This window comes from Rattus norvegicus, chromosome 5 (assembly GCF_021556685.1).
Source record: "Rattus norvegicus strain SHRSP/BbbUtx chromosome 5, alternate assembly SHRSP_T2T, whole genome shotgun sequence".
Lineage (NCBI taxonomy): Eukaryota > Metazoa > Chordata > Mammalia > Rodentia > Muridae > Rattus > Rattus norvegicus.
In genome coordinates, this window is record NC_141538.1 from 70,205,349 (window position 1) to 70,225,434 (window position 20,086).

The window sequence follows — 20,086 nt, forward strand, 5'->3', positions numbered from 1 at the left end:
GCCCTCAGAAGCAGCCCTCCATGCTGGGTAATCTGCCTTGCTAAAATGAGAGAAATATAAGAAGGAAAGTGAGGTAGAATCTGGAAGTTCTTTTGAGAAAATTTCTGGGTACTCATTCCACAGCAAACGTAGGTGTCCATGGACAGAAATAGGGAAGATTCACTGAAGAATGTCATTGCTGGTTGTCGCTGCGGTTTCTCACCACCATTGTGTCTGTGGAATGATCTGGAAAGACAAAGAGAAACAGAGACATGATTCAAACACCACATGTGTGAGTGTAACCCTTGGTAAAGCTGAAGTGGTCACATCATAACCTGTAAAAATTACAGCAAGCTATCAAAGGAAAAATAAAAATTGGATAGAGTTAGGCATGTTGGTAGTACTTTATTAACAGACATTAAAGCAAAAGGGAGAAAAAGAGCACTGAGGATAGACTCTTCAGTAGCAAAGGATGAAGTATTTAAAACGAAAGTGGAAGAATTGCTAGGCTTTTTGTGTTTTTAAATTGACCTTTGCCAATGAGAGTTGAACTTTGCAATATGTCATGATAGGAAGTAGTTTTACAAATTAAGTAAGCTGTTCACAGAAGGTAGATTCCTAACTTTCAAAAAAGAATGAAGAGACAGAACTTCTGCCAAGAAGTTCTGGGTTATAAAACTGGTATGAGATTATTGTTTTGGGGTTTTTTAAAGATAAAAACCCTGCATTTCATACAAAATGACAGTTTCTAAATGTGTGTGTGTGTGCATGTGTGTCTCTGTCTGTGTGTATGTGTGTATGTGTGTATATGTGTGTGTGTGTGTGTGTGTGTGTGTGTTCACTTAGGATCAGTGTGAGAAGAGGGTCTATGCAAGCAGAACAACCGTTTTCAAGATCAATCAAGCCACCTTGATCAGTGGTAAGGATCACCCATGATGTCACAATTAATAAAACCTCTGATTTAGGCCAGTCTTTCAGGAGGGAAAAAGGCTCATATCTGAATGTGTGTCTTCATGTAAAGTGATATTAATTGATCAACTCTAGCAGACATATCAAGTCAAGCAATTCAATGATATTTTCTGCAGAAGAAAAGGGGAGTTCATTCCTTTGTGTTAAGTCCAAGATTGAGGATATGTTCCCATGTTATATATTTAGGTACATCTCTTTGAGGAGCCATATTGCTAATCAGAGGAGTGCTTGATCTGTAGCTTGACTCTTACAGGTCTCGTCAAGAAAAACAGCAATCTTATAAACATCTATAGGCAGGTCACAACCATTTTGTCAACACTCTCATTTGTATCCATTATTCCTGGTTGAAAGAACTCTTTGTTCTGCCAAGCAGCGTTTTTATGTAGCTTACCAAAGAGCCAAGCCATTGTCAACAGCCTAAGAATTAGGGAAGACATAAAGAAGTGCATTGATTTGATATTGGATTGTACTAGTGGAAAAATCTTGGGTGAAAACCCCCAGAAGAATAAGTATGTCTATAGTCATTGCTAAATAGCTTACAATAGGCTGAACTGTATATTTAAGAAAAACTGAAAGATCACAGAGCAGTCCATGGATCTAATGTTATCTCAAAGAAGATTCTCTGTCTCTCTGCCTCTCTGCCTCTCTGCCTCTCTGCCTCTCTCTCTCTCTCTCTCTCTCTCTCTCTCTCTCTCTCTCTCTGTCTGTCTGTTTTCTCTCCCTCTCTCCTTTCTCTTTATTCCTTCACTGCCCCATCATCATATTCCCTTCTTCTATATCTCACTGTCCTTTTCCCTTTCCTTCATATTCTCCCCAATTCTCTCCTCTCTTTTACATCTCCAAAATACTGCCAACAACTGTCTATATTCTACCTCAGCAGTTAGCAGTTGAATCATGTTAGTAATTTCATTTAACTCGATCCATGCTAGGCCATGTTAAGCTAGTGAATTTAGTCCTGGAACAGGATGACAGTTTTACACAGCATGCTAATAGTTCTATTGGAAAATGAGCTTAATTGGTGCTCTGTCTTAGAAGCAAGAAATCTAAATCTCTAAGACACTGCTCTGGCTGGAGACTGGTTCCTTTATAGAGAAACTTTAGTTACCAAATGATCAATCTTTTAACAAGTTGTTCAGAAGACATTGAACTTTGAAATATACTGTGGTGTATTATATAGTACATATTTTCATTCAACCCCTCACACTGTTGCCACATACTTTTAGTTTCCTAATTATTAAAATATGACACAGCCATGGGAGGCAAATGATGTCTCTAATGCTAAGACAAGTAATATATTGAATCTTCTTCTTAATAATTATGGTTATAGAAACAGTAGTTCCCTGACAGTAGGGAATTTCAAGTTGTGATTCTGACTTCATGATTCTAAGAAGATATTTTTGCTCACTGTGCACTGATTCCATGTTGAGAAATGTCTTTTATTTTTCTGGCAGGCTTTCATTAATTGAACGATCATTGGCATTGAACTCATTCCTCTGAAAAGGTTCAGGGTACCTGATTGTAGAGCACGATCACTAAGTATTTGACTGTGTTAGCTAGAAATTTCATGCATGTAACCTTTGCCAATAAAAAGATCCTTATGGAATACTTGCACCATTGGGAAGTACGAATATAGGACTTACATGTCAAATCAATTACATTTAGAGAAAGACTGGGCTTAATTATGTCTATAGGCATATCTTTCTTCTCTCATCTATGAAATTTTTATCAAGATGCATCTTTTAATGTGATCATCTTCTTGTCATCATTTGGATGGTAACTAGGGTACCTATATATCATAAAGTCATAAAGACTTGAATCCTCTGCCCCTTTGAAGTCATCTAATACAACTAAATTGATATTTAAGACAACTAGCACCTTTATGAATATAGAGATTATAGCTTAACCTTTAATCATCTTTTGAGCTGATACTGTGGTACAGCATAAAGGATTTTTGTAGCAAAGTGTAGTTTGGAAATAAATGAGGACATTATACAATCAGGGCATTTTTTTAAGTAGTTCCAGCAACTACTCACCTGTAAGTCACATTGCTATCAGCTCTTGATCTATGGAAAACTTTCTATTATTTGGCAATTTCTTCATAGTTGACCTCCATTATTTCTGATCAGAGAACTGCTTGGCCTGCTATCTATGATTACACTGTATATGGCCTGCTATCTATGATTACATTGTATATGGCCTGCTATCTATGATTACATTGTATATGGCCTGCTATCTATGATTACATTGTATATGGCCTGCTATCTATGATTACACTGTATATGGCCTGCTATCTATGATTACATTGTATATGGCCTGCTATCTATGATTACATTGTATATGGCCCTCGTCACACTTGCTGTTCTGTTGTCATTGGTCAGCAACCATCTCACCATTTTACCTCCTTTCTTTAGTTCTACCTGTCCCTCTCAGGCAACACAAGCAAGTGCCAGACTGGGAGACAGTAAATTCCAATTCTCTCACTCTTCCCCAACACCTGCTTGGGGGCCTAGATATCAGTTACCACAGAATTTCATTTATTCTCTAATATGGTTATAAAACCTGCTTGTTCCTCCTGTAGAAATCTAAATTTTGATTAGCATTGTATCCTCCCTGATACAAATATTATGGATTATAAAGCATCTAAAATTTTACTTCATTAACAACCCAGGGAATTAACTTGCTACTGAATTCTGAGATATACCCCAAAAAGTTGAGGAGAAATTCTAGTGTTTGCAGAGAGATGTAAATGTATCTGTTGGAAGATTGTGCATCTAATAGAATGTGGATAAATGGAATTATGATTTTAGGGGACACAAATATATTATACTGAATTGAATACTGTAATTATACTAAATAGTGTATTAGATTTCTAAAAGAATCTTAAAATGGGAAGTATATGTTTTAATAGTCTCCTGTCTTTCAGTCTGTGTTTCTATAACATAAAGAAGACATTAGAGATGATGACTACTCCCTTGTATAATTCAAGGTTTTGTTTGTTCAATATCAGTATTATTTTTATAATCTCAAATGTCTGTTAATAGCTTAATTTTTCTTACTTAATATTTGACATTCAATAAAACAATTACTCTCTCTCTATTCACACACACACACATATACATATATATATATATATATATGTTTACACACATTTATTTCATTTTATCCATTAGGTGATACAATATAACTCACTACATGATTTCATAACTATTCACTGATGGCTTTACTATCGTTTCATCTCCATTGTCTTCTTTTCAGGTAGCAATTGCTTTTGTTTTAATAGTTAACTAGTCCTGACTTGATTTGTTTCTGTCTTCATTAATTTACATCTTGGGGTTGGAGTAATTATAACATAAAAGGGAATATTTACCTGTTTTTGAAGCCTGGTTGTTAGCAGGCATTCTACATTGTACAACTGCGTTAGGAAAGCCTGGGGAATAGCAAGAGCGGGCAATGATGTCAATTATCTTAGCCTCTCATTATTTTTCAAAGTGGCGATCTCAGCTTCACCTTCAGAGAGGAGACACTTTGATCATTTTCCCAGGCTTGGAAGTAGATGCTTAGTGACAGGCAAGCTTGATACAGTGCCATCTCATGGCAGGCAAGATGGCTAGAGCAAGAGTCAATCAATAATATGAAATAAAGCTCAGAAAAAGGGAGCTAGGGGCTCTCCCAAGGTGCCATGCAGAAAGCACTTTAGAATGAGACAAAAAACATTTGTTTGTCTCCTGCCTATAGTTTCTCAACAAAAGGTTATGGCATTAAAAGATATCTATGAGTTACTGGAAAGCTGTATCTTTCATTTCCAAATGAAGGGTAAGAAATTTCTTTTCTATGCACAATTGAACCAAATACATCTGTGAAAGAACCAAATCTCTGTTTTCTATTTTCCTTTTTATTATATTCAAGGACGCTTGGCCATCAGCACAAATAACGAGACTCATAAAATATTTTTAGAAGTATATATAGTTAAAGAATTTAGTAACATGGTTTTCAGCACAAAGGACACACGTAAGAAACTTGTTACTCCTCACATTTAACTATATAATAATTGACATATATTAAATTCAAGAGCAAATTTAGGTTGGTTAAAGATATTGTGGATGCTTCAGTCCTTCTTAGAAGGGGAACAAAATATTCGTGGGAGGTAGAGAGTGGGAGAGACTTGGGAGGAAGAGAGAAGGAAGAAGAGGAAACGGGGGCAGGATCAGGTATGAGAGGAGACAGGGGTGATTTACAGAGTGTCAGGAATTTGAACAGAGGTGTGTAGCGATGGGAGATGGGGACTGTGAGTAGCCACCAGCAAGTCTGAGATTTTAGGAAACCAAGAAGCTCCAGGACACAAGGATGAGATTAGCTGAAGTGTCCAAGGGAAGGAGAAGCTGTAGAGACCATATCCAGAGGTTAGGCAACGCCCTCCGGTTGGGGGATGGGTTCACTCACCCTTCTCAAAATTTTAACCCAGAAGCGATCCTGTCTAAAGGAAATATAGTGATAGAGAGAGGAGCAGAGACTGAAGGAAAGGCCATCCAGAGACTGCCCCATCTGGGGATCCATTGCATTTGCAGCCACTAATCCCAGTCACTATTGCTGATGCCAAGAAGTGCTTGCTGACAGGATCCTGTTATAGATGTCTTCTGAGAGCCTCTGCCAGAGCCTTACTGATACAGATGAGAATGCTTTCAGCTAACCATCAGACTGAGCACAGGGACCCCAATGGAGGAGTTAGAGAGGGGACTGAAGGAGCTGAAGGGGTTTGCAACCCCATAAGAAGATCAACAATATCGACCAACCAGACCCCCCAGAGCTCCCAGGGAATAAACCACCAACCAAAGAGTACACATGGAGAGACCCATGGCTCTAGCTGTGTATGTAGCAGAGGGCAGCATTATCTGGCATTATTAAGAGGAGAAGCCCTTGGTCCTGTGAAGGTTCCATACCCCAGTGTAGAGGAATGCCAGGGCAGTGAGGTGGGAGTTGGTGGGTGGGAGGATAAGTATCCGTATAGAAGCAGAGGGAGGGGCAATGGGAGAGAGGGGAACCACCTCGAAACGGGATAATATTTGAAATGCAAATACTTATAATATCCAAAACAATCAAAAAAGAAGAAATGCAATAGACTGAGTCTTACATTAAGAGTAATACTAGTTTATTAGAGATGTGGGGTAAAGAAACAATTAGAGAACAATAGGTAAAGTGGGGCTGAAGGTGGGGTTATATGAGGCCGAATGACCAATATGTCTGAGGGAAATTCAAGGAAAGACCGGGACAGTCATTATGAACCACATCTACAAAGGTAGCTTTGGTAAGATTTTCTTAGAAAAATGAGAGGGTTAATATATTCAAGAAAACTAAAATGCAGAGACACAAATTTGTCAGTATAACACCATGCACTGCAATAGCCCAAGTCAGCCCTATCTTTAAGTCAATATCAAGTAATCTTTTAGTATTTTAATATAAGCACTTCCCCTCACTTTCAGATAGTTTAATAAATCATTTTAATAAACCATATTCATTTTATTTGTTTTATACTGAAATCTTTTTGCCATGTGTGTGAGTGTTTTTAAAGTCACTTGCTCCTGACTTCATTCCACAATTATTTACTTTCTGCCTCCTGTGCTGGATTCTTTCTGGTAACTCTCACACAGAGTCTCTCAACACCTACATGAATAGGATGCCTTAATGCAACATACAATGTCATTGCTTTGAATGTCTGCTGTGCAGAAGGACTGGCCTTTTATTATTGGACTAAAGTCTAAGTGGCCTGGCTTTGGAGCCGGGCTCAATTAACCTCCTATGCAAATCATTTGCATTGTGCTTTCAGAGGGAATGCCATCTTTCATAGACATCTCAACTCTGAAGCACATATCATAGGTGCTTTACAACCATGTAGAGTGTTCATCGTATACTGTAGGATGTGCATTTATTTGAGTAAGAATAGATCTAAATAGTTATACTTACTATCTCATTTAATATAGCAATAGAATTTGGCTGTGGTTATTACTGACAATAATGACTATTAATTGGTATTTGATATGCATAAGTTACTACTTTAGAAATTTCCCTAGGGGTTAATTGATTTAACCTTTACTAGGATTCTCCACTATAAGTACTCTGTTTATCCTGTCTTCTTCTGGTTGGGCGGCTACAACAATGTCACCTGTCTATAAGCAGGAGAGATTTATTTCTCATTTAGGAAATCTCAAAACAGCAATCGAGCATTCAGCGTCTGCTAAGGACTCATTACCTAGCTTAGAAATAGTGCCTACACATGGTAAAAGGATCTTGCCGGTGCCCTGTTGTCCCTTTAATAAGGGCAATGTTCCCAAATCTCTATACTCTTCCATGAAACCTGGTCACTTCCCAAAGGCAGAGTGTCTTGTCACAGTGATGATTATGTTTCCATAGCCCTGAGAGTTAACAGAGATATTCAGATCCTAACACATAGGAATAGACGTAACCCTTTAAAGTCACATGCCTCACAAGAGGTAGCAAGATGATTTTAGCATAGACAGACTGGCTCCATGAACCACCATCTTTACTCCCTGAATCCCCAGATATGCACTAATTGTCATTTGCACTTCACAGAGGAAGGAAAATCAAGGGGAACTTTTGAATAACACATAGATGCTCGCAAAGCTTGTAGAATCTGGAGCTCAAAATTTTAGAGTGATTAGTTTGCACTCTGAACTGGAAAATACTTTGGTGTGTCTATCAGAAAAAGAGAAACAAATAAAACCCAGCAGACACTATGAAAGCACTCATTTACTAGAGTCAGGAAGGTTTATCTTTGTTTCTCTCACTTGCTAATCATCTCAGTTTGTACCCAGCTACCCATGCTAGAAGTAGGAAGATAAACTGTCCTTACCCCATTCTTCTGCAATTATGGCTCCCATACTTGGTTCTCAGAAACTCTTTAAGAACAAGTCAGATCATTGAATACTATTCCCATTTTCATTACCACTATGACATTTATTAATTTAATTTACACATCATGATGTCACAGATGAAACAACTCAATTATCATTACACTTTGATAAAAGGTCAGAAACTTCTACTATAGGTAGACACATTTAAATTTCTTAAGGAAAGGAGGTTTCCTTGGCAACAAATTTAAGATAAATAAAGTAAATAAATTAAATGCATATAAAGCCCAGCCCCTGCTGTTCATGCTGCTATCTCTTGGGGCAGAGACATACCCAACAAAGGGATCTGTTCAAGGTCATTCCTCCTCAGCAATGGGAAATGGGGCTTGCAGCTCTGGCCCCCTGTTCTCCAGCCTGCTGTTCTGCTAGCCCAGTTGCACTGTCTTCCAGATGTTCATCTGTTAGTATGCTCCCCGAGAACTGTTCAAAGTTCCCCAAGGTTCTGTTCAGCACATACAGAACAATTAAAGAAAAATCCATTTATGAGGGAAAGTGAGTTCTGACTCCTTGAGGAGTATTGTATTGATGGCTGTTCCTCAGGGCAGACATTTACATAGAAAATATCCCAATAACAAACTATGCTGATAGAAAATGTACAAGCCATAACCAAGTCTGCCTGATTCAGACCACATACCCTAGATTTCATTCAGCCACTCCATTCTGTGTGTCTTTAAATAAGTTTCTTATTCCTTTGTCCCAATTGCCCAGGTTCCATTTTCTGAAAATATCATAAGAATAATCTCACAGCATATATATGTATGCATATGAATGTATAAATGATCAAATAATTGAAATGTACCAAACTCTAGGCTTATATGCTAACAATGGCTTCATAGATTGAAAAAAACATTTGTATGATGACTTGAGATGAGGAACAGTTTTCTGAGACAATTATTTTGTTTTTAGTGGCAAGACACATATTTCTTTATTTCTTTAATTTCTTTCTTTCTTTCTTTATTTACTTACTTACTTACTAATTACTTATTTTTTTCACTCCATATTTATTCTCCTTCCAGTCCACCCTCTAACTCTTCCATATCCCATACCTCCTCCCTGTCCCCTACCCCAACCCCACCAGACCTCTAAACTTCCTGGGGCCTCCAGTCTCTTGAGGGTTAGATGCATCTTCTCTGACTGAACCCAAACTGGGAGTCCCCTGCTGTATATGTGTTGGGGGCCTCATCTCACCTGGTGTATGCTGCCTGGTTGGTGATCCACTGTCTGAGAGATCTCAGGGGTCCAAATTTATTGAGACTGCTGGTGCTCCTACAGGGTTGCTCCCCTCCTCAACTTCCTCCAGCTTTCCCCAAATTCAACCAGAGGGGTGAGCAGTTTCTGTTCATATTTCAAAATAAATTTAAAATTCAGTCAGTATCAATCAGAAAATAAGAATTCCAGAAAGAAAAGTACTCTGTGTGTGGCTAATTTAATGCAGTTCCCAAAATTCTGCGTTATTTATACTTTTCTAGTGCCATCAGTTTGCGTATACTTTTCCTGTCCAGGCAAGTTTGGCTCAGTAGCTATAGGGTCATGTCCAGACCTGACAGTTTCTTGTATACATTGTAGGGCTGACAGTATTTCTGTCTATCTCATATTGATTTTATTCTTGTAGTATCCTCATCAGATCTACCCATAACTTACCATTAAACTACGTTTGCCAAGTAAATTTCTACTATGACTATTTCATCAAGCTCTACCCTTGTCTGAATTTTATATCCAGCTGGGGAAATGCATATCTTTGGTGAAGCATACACCACCAGAATTCGGCTTGGATACTGATGGACAAGACTGATATTGTAAGGCAAGTAACGAATGTAGTAGCTATACATATGACAACACTTTTCAGATTCAGTTGATTAAAATGGCAGGGGTACAGTTTGAAGGAATGTGCTTAGCATTCCGTTTTCTATTAAAAACACAGAAGATGAACTTTTTTCCAACATAATTTACTACAGCAAAAAAAGAAAAGCTGAGTTTGGAGCCTAAATTGAGACCATTATGGTAACTCTAGGGAAAAAAAATCCACAATTAAGGGCATTTTAATGAGATCTCATTGTAGTGAAAATATAGCTGAAATTAGTCCAAAAAAACTGACAAAATAATTAAAGAAGAAACTATTTTCCAAACAATATGAAAAGATCGGGTCATCTTTAGTACTAAATTATAAGGAATAAAGTTTGGGAGATGGTCTATTCATTCAAGTGCTATCAACATAAGGTGGAGGACTTCTGCTCACCTCACAAGGAAGGAGGTTAATAAGCTGGGCATCAAGCTGGGTATCTGTGTTCTCAGCACAGGAAAGACAAAGACAAAAAGTTCCTTGGAGGGTTGGGGATTTAGTTCAGTGGTAGAGCGCTTGCCTAGCAACCGCAAGGCCCTGGGTTCAGTCCCCAACTCCGGAAAAAAAAAAGAAAAAGAAAAAAAAAGTTCCTTGGACTTTTAGTCCTGTCACTCAAGTACATCTGTGAGGTCCAACCTCAATGAGAGAATCCACCTCCAATAATATAAAATGGAGAGTGAATTCAGTCTTTGTGCTCTAGAAACATACACATGGGAACTGCCACCCCGCCCCTTCCCCACATTTAAAGACTGTAGTGAATTGAGAAGAAAGGTTAATGGAATGTTGTATTATTATATATCCATAATAAAATGTCATAAAACTAAATCTTAAAATTATAGTAAAGGAGTAAGTCTCTGCATAAGATAATCTCTTAGACTTTACATTGTTTTGAAGATACACCATGACCAAGGCAACTTTAATAAGGACAACATTTAATTGGGGCTGGCTTATAGATTCAGTGGGTCAGTCCATTATGATTAAGGTGGGAGCATAGCCGCATCCTCACAGACATGGTGCGGGAGGAGCTGAGAGTTCTACTACTTTAGCTGAAAGCCGCTAGGAGAAGACTGTCTCCCACGTGGTTAGGAGGAGGTTATCATTGATTACCCCCACAGTGACACACTTCCTACAATTAGGCCACACCTCCTAATAGTGCAACTCCCTAGGCCAAGCATATTCAAACTACCACAAATGTAATAGGTAGAAAAGACTAAATCATTGATGTATATAACACAAATGGGGAAGGGACCCATCAAAGAAAAAGACAGAGTAACATATGATTCATGTCACTGATTGTTGATACAAAAAAGACATTTATTATTTGCTTAATAGATATAATAAATGTGCATCTTTGGTGAAATTAAATTCAAATTTTCTAGAAAATTGAAATGAACATTTCTGTCTGGCATAAATAATTAACATGTTCATTGAAATCAAGAAGAATGCAAAGAGGGAGCAGTGAAAATATTCATCTAGTATGAGTTTTTAAAATATCAAAATAAAAAAGTATTATATTTAACTAAAATTCCAAGAAGAATGGAAAGAAGGAAAGATAATATGAAATAAAAATGAAAGAAAGCATTAGAATTCTTTGTTCATTTAGGTTTTAGATCATAGTAGTAGATAACAGTAATTAGCCTCCAAGTGTCTTCAAGAATAGATATTGGGTTACGTGACCAGGATGTAAAGTGAATAAATAAATAAAATAATAAAAAAGCACTCCCTTTTTTTGTACACATCATTTTATCATACCATTCCATGGTGTGCCTTTCTTATATGTGATAAATTAGTGGTCATTCATGAGGTCAGGTGAAGAAAACTTGAGTTTTTATTGGAATATGGTCTCCTATGTATCTTTCAATTCTCTCCATTTCTCCCTTCTCTGCTTCTGCTTCTGTCTCTATCTCTCTGTCTTTATCTGTCTCTGTCTCTGTCTCTGTCTCTGTCTCTGTCTCTGTCTCTCTCCCCCTGTACCTGCATTTCTCATCTCCTTCTTGTTCTTTTTCTCTCCCTTATACCATTCCAAAGTAATCAATCTACCATCTTCTAAGTATTGCTATGGAGAGGATCATGACTAGTTAAGGAACACCTTGATCAACAGAAAAAGAGTCACAGAAGACAGACAAGAGGCAATAGCCTATACTTGGAAACTCATATTCCAGCCAGAAGTATCTTGAGAAGAACCTACTCTAGCTCAGAGCCTGACAAAAAAACTTGTAAATTATCCTAGTTCAGAACCAACCACTAAGCCAATTCTAGATGTTAGACCCACAGAATTATATAAGATATGAGATGTCTATTTAAGAATACAAGATTAGGGAAATTTTTTTGAAGTACTAGCTAGATTATAAACCATCTTCTTGGCACATAATATATCGAAGATAAACTTTTTAAAAGCTACCAAACTCAATTAATTATACACGTATGAAAAAGGGAATTCATTGTATAAGCATGCTAACAATTTAATACAACATGATCAAACAAAATGGAAAAACACTTATTTATAGTTGATTTGGAGTAGCAATTGGTTAGCTGTTTTGAGTCAAAAGTTTACTTAATGAAATAGCAAAAAGATATTTGTGAAAAGTCAGTGAGCATATCTTATTTAAAAGGTTTGTGGCTTGAGGACATACTAGTTAATAAAATACCTTTCTACAGATGAGGATTTGAATCTAATCGCCAGAACCCACCTAACAAGCTTGGCATGAGTATATACCAGAGCTAAGGAGACATAGACAAGTATATGGTTGGGACTCACTGCTCAGCCTAACTGAATTGGCAAGCCCAAGTCTGATTGAGAGAACCAGTCTTGATAAATGAGGTAGTCAGCACATGACGAATGACACTGGAGGAGACGTCAACATATGCATATACACATGTATATGGATCCACATACACATATAAATACTAAAACATACTCCCTGGTTCTTATACACAGAGTATTGTCAAGTTGCAGTCGACTTTTTGTTAAATATGATGTTGTATTTTGGTGTAGCATGGTGCTTGTGTGTGTTAGTGTGTTTGCACATGTATGTGATTGTATGTTCCTGTATTTGCATATAGAGGGTAATGGAGGTGTCCTAGTTACTTGCTGCAGATCATTGCCTGTGTAGGTGATTCTGGGCTACAACATCAGAAACGTAATACGAAATGAAGATAATGGGGTGCCCTTCTCTCAGTCTGCTCCTTTCTTATCTTTCTCAAGTCAGAGAGTCTCTGAATCTGGAGCTTGTCATTTTAGCTAGGGTGGCTGGCCAGCAAACTGACAGGTCTTCTAGTATCTGACTCTCCACACTAGGGTTATAGCATTTTCAGCTATGGCCATCTTTTATGTCATTCTGGTGATTAAAAGGCAGTTTGCCATGCTTTCAAAACAATTAGTCTCACCTACCAAGACAACTCCTCAGTCTACATGTTTTTCATGAAGTCGCATTAGCATCACATCGCTTGATGATTTTGTAGTTGATAGCAGAGAAGAGCCACTTAATCATTATCACTTTAGAAAGCATGTCAGACATTGAGGGTGATGAAATAAAACAAAATTTTAGGGTTTTTTTTGTAATTGAAAATTAGATGAGGTATGCTAAGTTCAATTATTTAAATATTAATGCATTCAATTCCTGTTGCAGTCCTATGAAAAAGATATTTCTAAAAAGAAGAACCATCATTCTACAGAAACAAGAAAGAAAGGAAAAAGAAAAAGAAAGCTGTCATTATCCAGTTATCATGTGGGGAAGTCTTTCTTTAGAGGGCATGTTTTTCAATTAGTATGTCACAAGCAATGAGGGTAAAGGATTTAGAGTAAGTGAGCATGCAAGGGAAAACATTTCCAATAAGAACATCACATGACCTAGGAAAGAATGGCCATAGTTCAGAGAGAAGAGAGGCAAATGAAAATTTTGTGAAGCTGTGTGGAAACAGGCCTACCAAAACAACCAGTTTCAGTTGCAGCAAAAGTGAAAGACCATTGCCAAGAGATCATTAGAAATGAACTGATCCCTGGGAGATGTGGGATGAGTAAGAAGACAGATGTAGCATATACGATCTTATAAATCATATAAGATTCATATTTAGATAGATATTTAGAGATAGTTGTAAATACTGAGAAATGTAAAATTCAATAAAAATGGTGATGGAAAACTAGTCATAGTAAAATGTATCATGGCTTTTGACCATGCGAATTATGACCTTGATGTTTAAAACTCCCTGCTTCTTACATGACCAGGGAGGAGGAAACATGAGTAAATAAGAGGTGTAGAAGTAGAATCTGTCTATACACAGGTAAAGGACAGACACTGCTCATTGACTTTTATGCGAGTGAGAATGCAAAGTGCAAGATAAAAGGACATAGATGTGTGTAGAAGGCTTTGATAAACATTAAAGTAAGACGATAGCTGACAGAAGACAGGAGATAAAAATGTGAGTGGAATTTTGATAAAAGCTTGAGATTGATAATACTTTTTTCATACCTTGAAGGGAGCCGAGGCTATGAACAATGTTGATGAAGAATAAATTGAAGTGGAAAGGTTATTTATTAAAGGATCAAAGGTCAGCCATGAAGGAAAGGAAAGCAGTAATGTAACTTCCAACCTTTAAGAAAAGGAAAGAGAAGAAAAAGCAAAATCAGTGACCAAACTGTCACTCATCAGGGCTCCATGAACAATCAGCACCTCAACTCTATAAATAAAGAAATGAAAGTGTTCATTTAGAACATAGCCAGGAGCAGCAAAGAAGGGCCATGACTTGATATACTTCACGGTGAATTTTAGAGGTTTTTCACTTGTTACCACTTTTGTGAATTTTTTAGATGAACACAATAATGATATAAGGAAAAACATATCATGATGGTAGGAACAAGTAAGTACAAATTGGAAATTAATCTCTACCATGTATAGCAAAGTCTCAGTGTTTTTACCATATGAATAATTATTTCTCTCAAGCAAGGAAAGCAGAAAATATATACTTAGATCATTCTGAAAACAAGTGTAAATTAAAATGTGTGTGCCGTCTCATTTCTGTAATCCCAGCATTTGGGAGGTGGAACAGGAGGATCAAGGGTTCAAGACCAAACTCAGCTACATATCACTCTTGAGGATACTCTAGGTTACACGAAATTCAGACTAGGAAAAAAAAGCACAAACAAACGAACAAATTAACTAGCTAACAATGCCCTTCTCCCTCCAAAAAACAATAAAAAATAGTAAATGCAAATTAAATATGAGCATTTAAATATAAGTAAATGGTCAAAACTAGAAATTCAATAAATATCATTTACCATAGCATATCATCAAAGATAAAAATAAAAAGCTAGCCAATTCTGCAAATACTATCAATAAATATTCTTTGAAATTTGAAGATTAAATACATAAAACCCCTTTAAATATCAGGAAAAAATGTGAGACAAAACTTTAGCTTGTTTATGCACATAGAATTACTGATTATTTTTTCATCATACCTCATGATAGATATGAAAAGTGTTTATTCAAAGGAATATTTATGAATATATAGATTATTTTAAAAATTTAGAAAATATATGAGTATTTGGTTTTAACTAAATTATAATGCATTTCACAAAATGAAAATTTTTCATAAAAATTATATTATGGAAACACATTTTCTGAAAATGCCTAGAGTTGTTGTTAGGCACAAAAGCAGACTGTGAAGAGATGTACGCACATTGAACATATCTTGTTTGTTTGTGTGTTGTTCCATTCTTTTATATACTGAATAAATTATAAGCTAAACATATCAAATGAATAAATATAAAAGCTAAATATAATACAAACTAAATAAGTGACTTAAATTAACTAAAAGCTAAGTATATTAAGAGTTTGAAATCTATTGAGTTTGTCCTTCTAATTTTCTAAAATGAGCAAGACAACTACTATGCAACCACATTGAGTATTGGTGTTTCAGGGAACCATCATAGCAGAATCTCTTTTCACACCAAAGATAGACAAAATAAAGTAGATTGAGGCAGAACTGTAATAACAACCAAACACATAAAACTTTGGAGATGTTAATCATTTCCTTGAAGCAAAACATGAAATGTTTATGTTGTTCAGAAAACAAAGAAATCAATGTGCTCATATTTAGAAAGGCTCTGTAGCAATCTTAGACTATATCTTAATATTTTCAGTGGTCTGCTAATGAAGATCCATTGGTATTGTGCTTGTCTAGAATGTAATAGGTCCTGGGTTGCTCCATGACAGCACTTAAAAAAAAATCCATGGTAATTTATACCGCTAATCCCAGTACCTGGGAGGAGGACAGAGCAGGGTCAGACATTCAATATTATCTCCAGTCCTGTAGTGAGTGACAGACAGCCTGCTTTATATGAGAACCTGCCTCAGATAATAACAGTGATAGTTGCAATAATAATAATCATTGTGATGTATTCTCATATGTGGAGGTTGATACATAGAGTTCCAAACATGAAAGATAGAATATAATACAAAAGATCCACTTTATTTTAGAGAACAAAACGAACTCATTTTATTTTTTTTCCAGCTCTGTAACAAGTTTATTAACTAGTTTAAGACTTTCTTTTTTACATACATCGTTTTATTCATTTACATTTCTTTTTTTTTTATTAACTTGAGTATTTCTTATATACATTTCGAGTGTTATTCCCTTTCCCGGTTTCCGGGCAAACATCCCCCTCCCCCCTCCCCTTCCTTATGGGTGTTCCCCTCCCAACCCTCCCCCCATTGCCGCCCTCCCCCCATAGACCAGTTCACTGGGGGTTCAGTCTTAGCAGGACCCAGGGCTTCCCCTTCCACTAGTGCTCTTTCTAGGATATTCATTGCTACCTATGGGGTCAGAGTCCAGGGTCAGTCCATGTATAGTCTTAAGGTAGTGGCTTAGTCCCTGGAAGCTCTGGTTGCTTGGCATTGTTGTACTTTTGGGGTCTCGAGCCCCTTCAAGCTCTTCCAGTTCTTTCTCTGATTCCTTCAATACGGGACCTATTCTCAGTTCAGTGGTTTGCTGCTGGCATTCGCCTCTGTATTTGCTGTATTCTGGCTGTGTCTCTCAGAGCGATCTACATCCGGCTCCTGTCGGTCTGCACTTCTTTGCTTCATCCATCTTGTCTAATTGGGTGGCTGTATATGTATGGGCCACATGTGGGGCAGGCTCTGAATGGGTGTTCCTTCTGCCTCTGTTTTTATCTTTGTCTCCCTATTCCCTGCCAAGGGTATTCTTGTTCGCTTTTAAAGAAGGAGTGTAGCACTCACATTTTGATCATCCGTCTTGAGTTTCATGTGTTCTGTGCATCTAGGGTAATTCAAGCATTTGGGCTAATAGCCACTTATCAATGAGTGCATACCATGTATGTCTTTCTGTGATTGGGTTAGCTCACTCAGGATGATATTTTCCAGTTCCAACCATTTGCCTACGAATTTCATAAACTAGTTGTTTTTGATAGCTGAGTAATATTCCATTGTGTAGATGTACCACATTTTCTGTATCCATTCCTCTGTTGAAGGGCATCTGGGTTCTTTCCAGTTTCTGGCTATTATAAATAAGGCTGCGATGAACATAGTGGAGCACGTGTCTCTTTTATATGTTGAGGCATCTTTTGGGTATATGCCCAAGAGAGGTATAGCTGGATCCTCAGGCAGTTCAATGTCCAATTTTCTGAGGGACCTCCAGACTGATTTCCAGAATGGTTTTACCAGTCTGCAATCCCACCAACAATGGAGGAGTGTTCCTCTTTCTCCACATCCTCGCCAGCATCTGCTGTCACCTGAGTTTTTGATCTTAGCCATTCTCACTGGTGTGAGGTGAAATCTCAGGGTTGTTTTGATTTGCATTTCCCTTATGACTAAAGATGTTGAACATTTCTTTAGGTGTTTCTCAGCCATTCGGCATTCCTCAGCTGTGAATTCTTTCTTTAGCTCTGAACCCCATTTTTTAATAGGGTTATTTGTTTCCCTGCGGTCTAACTTCTTGAGTTCTTTGTATATTTTGGATATAAGGCCTCTATCTGTTGTAGGATTGGTAAAGATCTTTTCCCAATCTGTTGGTTGCCGTTTTGTCCTAATCATAGTGTCCTTTGCCTTACAGAAACTTTGCAGTTTTATGAGATCCCATTTGTTGATTCTTGATCTTAGAGCATAAGCCATTGGTGTTTTGTTCAGGAAATTTTTTCCAGTGCCCATGTGTTCCAGATGCTTCCCTAGTTTTTCTTCTATTAGTTTGAGTGTGTCTGGTTGGATGTGGAGGTCCTTGATCCACTTGGACTTAAGCTTTGTACAGGGTGATAAGCATGGATCGATCTGCATTCTTCTACATGTTGCCCTCCAGTTGAACCAGCACCATTTGCTGAAAATGCTATCTTTTTTCCATTGGATGGTTATGGCTCCTTTGTCAAAAATCAAGTGACCATAGGTGTGTGGGTTCATTTCTGGGTCTTCAATTCTATTCCATTGGTCTATCTGTCTGTCTCTGTACCAATACCATGCAGTTTTTATCACTATTGCTCTGTAATACTGCTTGAGTTCAGGGATAGTGATTCCCCCTGAAGTCCTTTTATTGTTGAGGATAGCTTTAGCTATCCTGGGTTTTTTGTTATTCCAGATGAATTTGCAAATTGTTCTGTCTAACTCTTTGAAGAATTGGATTGGTATTTTGATGGGGATTGCATTGAATCTGTAGATCGCTTTTGGTAAAATGGCCATTTTTACTATATTAATCCTGCCAATACATGAGCATGGGAGATCTTTCCATCTTCTGAGGTCTTCTTCAATTTCTTTCCTCAGTGTCTTGAAGTTCTTATTGTACAGATCTTTTACTTGCTTGGTTAAAGTCACACCGAGGTACTTTATATTATTTGGGTCTATTATGAAGGGTGTCGTTTCCCTAATTTCTTTCTCGGCTTGTTTCTCTTTTGTATAGAGGAAGGCAACTGATTTATTTGAGTTAATTTTATACCCAGCCACTTTGCTGAAGTTGTTTATCAGCTTTAGTAGTTCTCTGGTGGAACTTTTGGGATCACTTAAATATACTATCATGTCATCTGCAAATAGTGATATTTTGACCTCTTCTTTTCCGATCTGTATCCCCTTGATCTCCTTTTGTTGTCTGATTGCTCTGGCTAGAACTTCAAGAACTATATTGAATAAGTAGGGAGAGAGTGGGCAGCCTTGTCTAGTCCCTGATTTTAGTGGGATTGCTTCAAGTTTCTCTCCATTTAGTTTAATGTTAGCAACTGGTTTGCTGTATATGGCTTTTACTATGTTTAGGTATGGGCCTTGAATTCCTATTCTTTCCAGGACTTTTATCATGAAGGGGTGTTGAATTTTGTCAAATGCTTTCTCAGCATCTAATGAAATGATCATGTGGTTCTGTTCTTTCAGTTTGTTTATATAATGGATCACGTTGATGGTTTTCCGTATATTAAACCATCCCTGCATGCCTGGGATGAAGCCTACTTGTTCATGGTGGATGATTGTTTTGATGTGCTCTTGAATTCGGTTTGCCAGAATTTTATTGAGTATTTTTGCGTCGATATTCATAAGGAAAATTGGTCTGAAGTTCTCTTTCTTTGTTGTGTCTTTGTGTGGTTTAGGTATAAGAGTAATTGTGGCTTCGTAGAAGGAATTCGGTAGGGCTCCATCTGTTTCAATTTTGTGGAGTAGTTTGGATAATATTGGTATGAGGTCTTCTATGAAGGTTTGATAGAATTCTGCACTAAACCCGTCTGGACCTGGGCTCTTTTTGTTTGGGAGACCTTTAATGACTGCTTCTATTTCCTTAGGAGTTATGGGGTTGTTTAAGTGGTTTATCTGTTCCTGATTTAACTTCGATACCTGGTATCTGTCTAGGAAATTGTCCATTTCCTGAAGATTTTCAAATTTTGTTGAATATAGGTTTTTATAGTAAGATCTGATGGTTTTTTGAATTTCCTCTGAATCTGTAGTTATGTCTCCCTTTTCATTTCTGATTTTGTTAATTTGGACGCACTCTCTGTGTCCTCTCGTTAGTCTGGCTAAGGGTTTATCTATCTTGTTAATTTTCTCAAAGAACCAACTTTTGGTTCTGTTGATTCTTTCTATGGTCCTTTTTGTTTCTACTTGGTTGATTTCAGCTCTGAGTTTGATTATTTCCTGCCTTCTACTCCTCCTGGGTGTATTTGCTTCTTTTTGTTCTAGAGCTTTTAGGTGTGCTGTCAAGCTGCTGACATATGCTCTTTCCTGTTTCTTTCTGCAGGCACTCAGCGCTATGAGTTTTCCTCTTAGCACAGCTTTCATTGTGTCCCATAAATTTGAGTATGTTGTATCTTCATTTTCATTAAATTCTAAAAAGTTTTTAATTTCTTTCTTTATTTCTTCCTTGACCAGGTTATCATTGAGTAGAGCATTGTTCAATTTCC

The 20,086-nt window shown here is 37.3% G+C and overlaps 1 long non-coding RNA gene across 1 annotated transcript in view; it reads left to right on the forward strand.

Annotated features, from left to right (window-relative positions):
- Nucleotides 1–20,086, forward strand: part of LOC148005782 (uncharacterized) — a 160,086-nt gene that overhangs the window by 131,945 nt on the left and 8,055 nt on the right. The window contains exon 5 of the long non-coding RNA XR_015621418.1: nt 9,592–9,672. This is a non-coding gene — a long non-coding RNA (uncharacterized LOC148005782). The remainder of the gene's footprint in view (nt 1–9,591; nt 9,673–20,086) is intronic.